At 39.6% G+C, this 6,184-nt stretch overlaps 1 pseudogene; it reads right to left on the bottom strand.

Moving 5' to 3' along the window:
- Positions 1-303: 303 nt before the first annotated feature.
- Positions 304-1,101, bottom strand: LOC139015806 (large ribosomal subunit protein eL34-like; annotated as a pseudogene).
- Between the last annotated feature and the right edge of the window lie 5,083 nt (positions 1,102-6,184).

Here is a 6,184-nt window from a genome sequence, read left to right as displayed (position 1 = left end):
CTTCTTTTTCTTCTTCTTCTTCTTCTTCTTCTTCTTCTTCTTCTTCTTCTTCTTTTTCTTTTTCTTCTTCTTCTTCTTCTTCTTCTCCTCCTCCTCCTCCTCCTCCTCCTCCTCCTCCTCCTCCTCCTCCTCCTTCTCCTCTTCCTCCTTTTCCCTCTCCTTCTCCTTCTCCTTCTCCTTCTCCTTCTCCTTCTCCTTCTCCTTCTCCTTCTCCTTCTCCTTCTCCTTCTCCTTCTCCTTCTCCTTCTTCTTCTTCTTCTTCTTCTTCTTCTTCTTCTTCTTCTTCTTCTTCTTCAGCTTTTATTACTCAAAAAAGCATTTGAAAATTTTATTTGGCTTTCTGTGTGCTTGTACCTTCAATACTGTCAAAACAATTTTCTGCTCTTCAATAACAAAAACACGCTTGATCCTGGCACAGACACATTTCACACAGATGGGCCCACCATAGGCCCTGCTGACATGTTTTCATTTTAGACAACCTCACTAGAAACTTAGGTCTCAGCATGAACTCCATGAAGTCGGCCTGGGCACACGTCACATGCAGATTTTGGTGCTTTCCTGACCTTCTTGGGAACAATTCTATCACCAGGGGTTCAGGACAGCCTAGTTTTGTTAGGGGCTGTGTTGTAGGACAGCCTCTGATGGTATGTTAAACGCTGGACCAAGGTGAATGCTGAAGTTGCCGTCTACGAAAGAGGAAAAGGAGTCATTATCCTTCTAGGGTCTTTGTGGTCAGCTGCAATGCAGAGGCACCCAGTGGGACCTTTCCTATCTGTGTCTCTCCCTCCTGCTGGTCAGCAGGGGCCCAAGGCTCATATTAGATGCTTGGCGGAGGAGCCTCAGAGGCAGACCATATAGAAGCAACAAGTTCAAAGACCTCAGCAGGAGCTCAGCTTTTGTCACTCCCCTTCAGCATCTGGTAGACATGACTCCTTAGATTTTCTAGAAGTAGATTTATTCACCTGCACTGGCTTTCCAGGTGAATGGGCTAGCGACCCTTCCTTCCTTCAATTCGCCATTCACTTTCCAGCTGCTTCTCCCATCTATGCAATATCTCACTCCTCTCCCAAGTTGCTTATTCCCTTCATACACAGTAGCCATGCTTCTCTGACTGAACTCTGACAGATGCAAAGTGTTAAATATAAACTAACATTTAATTGAGTTTCCTCCCAAAACACTTGAAATAGCACCACAGAGAGAAAACCTTTAAAGTGGTTAACTGTCAAATACAGTTTATTTCCTTCATTCAGGACCATTTTTAGAAGCATGTCCTCTGAATATGCAAGATATCTTTTTTAAACAAGAGAATTGCTGTTTCTTTTCCTTCTTCTTTTTTTTTTTTTTTTGAAGCTGAAACAATGCCCCAGGAATTAATTTTGAAGTAAGACCATGATGCATGCCTTTTTTTCCTAGATTCCTTAGGGAGATTTTGTTGCTTTGATGTTATTTAAAAACTGACAAGACCAGAAAAGTAAGAGTTTATGAAACCAGGTCAAGCCACTTCATAAGCACAAAGATCGACATTCAAACTACACAAGCAAGAAAAAGAAAAAGAGTATTAGATGTATTAAGAATCAATCTTGCTTTTACTCATAAAAATATCTCACCATTTTTATAGATTAATATGTGGTTAACATATGACATTTAATTTTAAAGCTAAACAAAGATAAGGAAACTTAAGAATCCCAAATGAGAGAAAGTAAATTTGAAGAATTTAGATGAGATGAAAATAACCAATAATTGAAATATTTCCATGATGATAAAAATCTTTAAAATGGTCCTGAAATTTAAAAAATAGGCTATTCTCCTTATCCTACCACTTGACCTAACTAAAAGTATCTAATTTTATCCCAGTGAAAAAGAAACTAATGTAAAATTTAGAATATCATGACCCTGGAGAAAATCTCATAGGCAGGAAGCATTTTGGTCTCTGTCCCATGTAAATAATTTTATGAGCACAAATGTCCAAAGAGTGTCATTGAAGTCAATTAATGTCAGGAAGATAATGAAAAGGGACATAAAAAATGGGTGAAACTAGAAATCTAATACAGCAGAGACCCTTAGGAGGGAGATTTATTATAACAGAACTAGAGGAGTGGTGCATGAAATTCATACATGGGTAGGATTCCTAGGCCTTGCCTGCAATCAGGGATGATAGGGGCCTTCCGGCCTCTGGCTGAGGACCTTCCTTCCCCAGCTGCCAGCTGCTGGCCCTGGGCCTTCCTTCATTCCACACTGCCCCCTTGTGGTCATCACACATCATAGCGAGCGATCAAACTCCTGGTCTGGTCGAACTCCTGAGGGGACACTTTGCATATTAGCCTTTTATATATAGAGATTGGAGATGTCATTTAGATGGAGGAAGGTATGCAAAGAACTGCTTCCTATCACTCTTTCTAATTGCTGGGGGAATTACAAATGGTGAACGTTTTTTCTTATCCTTGAAATCTCAAATCCTGCCTTAAAAAATGGGTTAATACAACATAATTTCAGTGTTTGTAAGGAACTTCTCTAAAGAAAATGCAGAAATTGGTTAGTAGAAAAAGGTAGAGCTCATGGTGAAAGAAGTTGGGGGCAAGAGGTCATGGTAGGAGAAGTTGGTGTTGAAAACGCATGATGGAGAAGTCAAGATTGAGGGCTTGTGGTGGGAAAAGTTGATGGTAACAGCTCATGGTATGAGAAGTTGAGGATGATGGGCCATGGGAGGAAAAGCTAGAACTGATGAATCCCAATGGGAGAACGTCAGGGTTGACAGATCATGTTCCCATTTAGAGAATAAGGGATCACTCCTTATTTTGTGAGACACAGTCTAACTCTTTATCTTCTCCTGCAATCACAAATGATGAGTGGAGATTTAATAATAGTTTCCATTAAATCTGAAGGTGACGCACCAGGCCTGGGCTAGTGTGGGTTGAGAGAAAAGCCTAGGAAACAACATTTAAGGAGACATTCACTCTCAAGGTCATGCAGGGGCGGACCCTGCACCTGTACAACCCTGACAGTCAGTGCATGCTTTATTAAATTTTTTGTGGACCAGGCTCCTCTCTTGCTTTACCAGCACTTCTTTCTACTCCTGGGGAAAGAGAGAGCCTGTGGAAATTTGTTTATGAGGCAGAATCAAAGGAATATATTTTAAGCTTGAGGAGGTAGATGTGCAAGTGGACAAAAAGAAAAACATTCTGTTTAAGTGAGAGACTGAAAGATGCCCCTTACTCTCCAACAAAAAAAGGAGTGGTGGCTCATCTGGGCACTGATGAATTACCTAAGTCTCCACTTATCAATCAGAATGTTGTAGGGACCATAGTGCAAAATTCCTGTGATGTCCTGATGCTAAATTCAGGACACAGTGATAAAGAGGATGTTTGTCAAAGCAGGTGGTTGACTTCAGAAAATCTGAGCACATGGTATTAGTAGTGTCCTGATAGATACAAGGAAACCAGGTGACTGAGAGTCTGGAAACAGTCATACATTAAGTCACACAAATTGGAGTCCCAAGCACATTTCAGAGAGTAAAGGCCGAACTCTATCTAGCTCTAGGGAGAGAACTTTAGAACAAGGTAGTGGTTAGTCTGGAAGATATTAGGTACAGACTTAGACTGAAATAGTGAAACCATTGCAAGAAATTGGCTACTAGGTGAGGCCTTGGTCAATGAAAGGAGTCAGATCTCAACTGTGAGATGTGTAAGTGAATTATTTAAGTGCTAGGATTCAGAAGCCCAAATGATCTCCAACAGATGAACAAACTAGTGCCCGAGATGTGGCAGAGCTGAGCTTCCACCCAGGTTTCCTAGCTGACTGTAAAAGAGAATCTTCATAGTGAACCACCATTCTGGTGGGCAGAATGATGGGCTATCAAAATGCCCATGTCCTAATTCTCAGAACCTGTGAATAGATTAGGTTACATGGAAAAGACTTTAAAATTAGGGTAGCAGATAATATGGTCACCTGAACTTATATTACAGAGACTATCCTGGATCATCCTGCGAGCCCAAAGTAATCACAAATGTCCTAAAACATGAAAGAGAAAGGTAGTCAGCATCACAGTGATGTGATGTGAGAAACCAGCCATTCTTAGGTTTGAAGTTAGAAGGGACCATAGGCCGAGGAATACTGGCAGCCCCTAGAAAGGCAAGAAAATTGATTCCCCCCCCCCCCCCACCCCGAGTGCCTCCAGAAAGGAACATAGCCCTATGGACACTTTTATTTTAGCTCAGTGATCTCACCTGATGCCTTTCAGAATTCTAAAATTCAGGACTGCAAGATTAAAACTTCATTTTGTTTTCAGCCTCTAAATTAGTGCTAATTTATTACAGCAACAACAGAAAACTAAAACCAGAACCAATGAATATATTATGATTGGTGCAAAGTGAGGCAATCCATTCCTTTCACCTCCCAGCACACATACTTCTGGTGTCAAACTAAGGCAAGGTGAGCTGATAAAATACACAATGTCAAAAGTGAACACAAGCAAAGGTCAAAACACAATGGAGAGATTATGGGATTTATAAGGCTGACTTCTTTAAGAAGTCTGGTTATTGTGGATGGAGAGAAAGAAAAAAATAAAACTTTTATTTTTATTTCTTACCTATATGCTCCTCATAGGTAAGAGCAGAAAGCGGAGAAGTGAGTGTGCCGATGATGGTGAGGAGAGCACTCAGACCTGGAGGAAGGCACATGTGAAGAATGATAATACAGATAATGACTGTGTATTGTGGGAGAGGCACTATTCCTTCCACCATTGTATTATCACTCACTGAATTCCCATTATGCGCCAGGAACCATTAGATGGTGGCGATAGAGAGGTAAACAAGACAGATAAGGCACTTGATCTTCTATGGGTCCATTCTAGCAGGGACTATATTTTTAGGAAGTGTTTTTATTGATTATTATTTTATTTCATTATTCTCTGCAACCACCATATAAGATGGTAAAAATGAGGACATTCTCATTTTACAGGTTTGAAATAAAAAAGCTTACATTTATGGTGTAAGTCAGAGACTGAATGCTTAATCACTATGCTGCCTGCTAACAAGTAAAGTTTGGGTGGATAAGGTGGCCCCAATGGTAGGTGATTCATATGTGAAAGGTTTTCATTTTAAAACACCACAAATAATAATGAAAAGTGTCATTGGTAAAGCAATTCTTTGGTATTGTGTGTTGTGCCAAGTGTAGATTTTCTATAACCCTCAAGGCAATCTTGTAAGATGGGTGTTCTTTTCTATTTTACATATGGAAAAATTAAAGCTCCGAGATCTTAGGTTACTGCCCAAGGCCACCCAGCAAGTAAGCCTCTGATTTGAAATCAACACCATGTTGTGGGTAAGGAAAACAAAGATATCTTAAAATAACTCTAGACGCTTTCTCAAAACTAAAGCTGGATTCATGAAAAATCATTTATTCTATTAAATATATCATTATCAGACACATTTGTATTTGCTATAGCATAATGCAATTCCCACAGACATGGGATACACCCATACAGCCCCTGACCTATTTGCATTCTTCCATAAATCCATGAGAATAAAAAAAAAATTCGGAGACAGTTGAAACATAAAGTCTGTGAGAAACTAATAAAAGATGCAGTAGTGTAGCAATCTGGACGTATGCATACCTGGCAGCCAATAGCCAGATCTCCTTGTCATTAGAACATCTACCTTATCGACAAAGCCCTGGCTGTCCTCTATCTCATGGCACAACTGGCTCAAGTGTTGGGGAAAGAAAGATCCAAATAAAATTGACTTTCATGTTTAGAGTTGCTTAGTTTTAGAAATTAATGCAGAATTACAAGCAATCATCAAAACAAAAAACTACACACACACACAGACACACACACACACACACACTTAAATAGTAAACATTTATTTCTCACAGTTCTGGATCTTGGGAAATCCAAGGTCAAGATGCAACAGGTCTGGTGTTTGGTGAGAGCTCACAGTCAGCCGTCTTCGTGTTGTGTCTCACATGATGGAACTTTTTTTTCTTTCTACTTTGAAAAAATGAACAATGTATTTGAATACTATGTTGAACAATTTTTTTTAGCCTCAGGGGTTAGACAAAGATGGTGCTTCCATAAAACTTATAACAAAAAAAAACCTTTTTAATAGTGTATTCTGTTAGCATATGATTAACTTAATTGCTACATATTTAATGATTAAGCTTGATGTAGTCCTTATTCTCTATTTCT

The sequence above is a fragment of the Myotis yumanensis genome, unplaced genomic scaffold (genome assembly GCF_028538775.1).
Source record: "Myotis yumanensis isolate MYYU_CA2020_CCGP unplaced genomic scaffold, mMyoYum1.0.hap1 SCAF_8, whole genome shotgun sequence".
Lineage (NCBI taxonomy): Eukaryota > Metazoa > Chordata > Mammalia > Chiroptera > Vespertilionidae > Myotis > Myotis yumanensis.
This window is presented reverse-complemented; position numbering and strand designations above follow the sequence as displayed.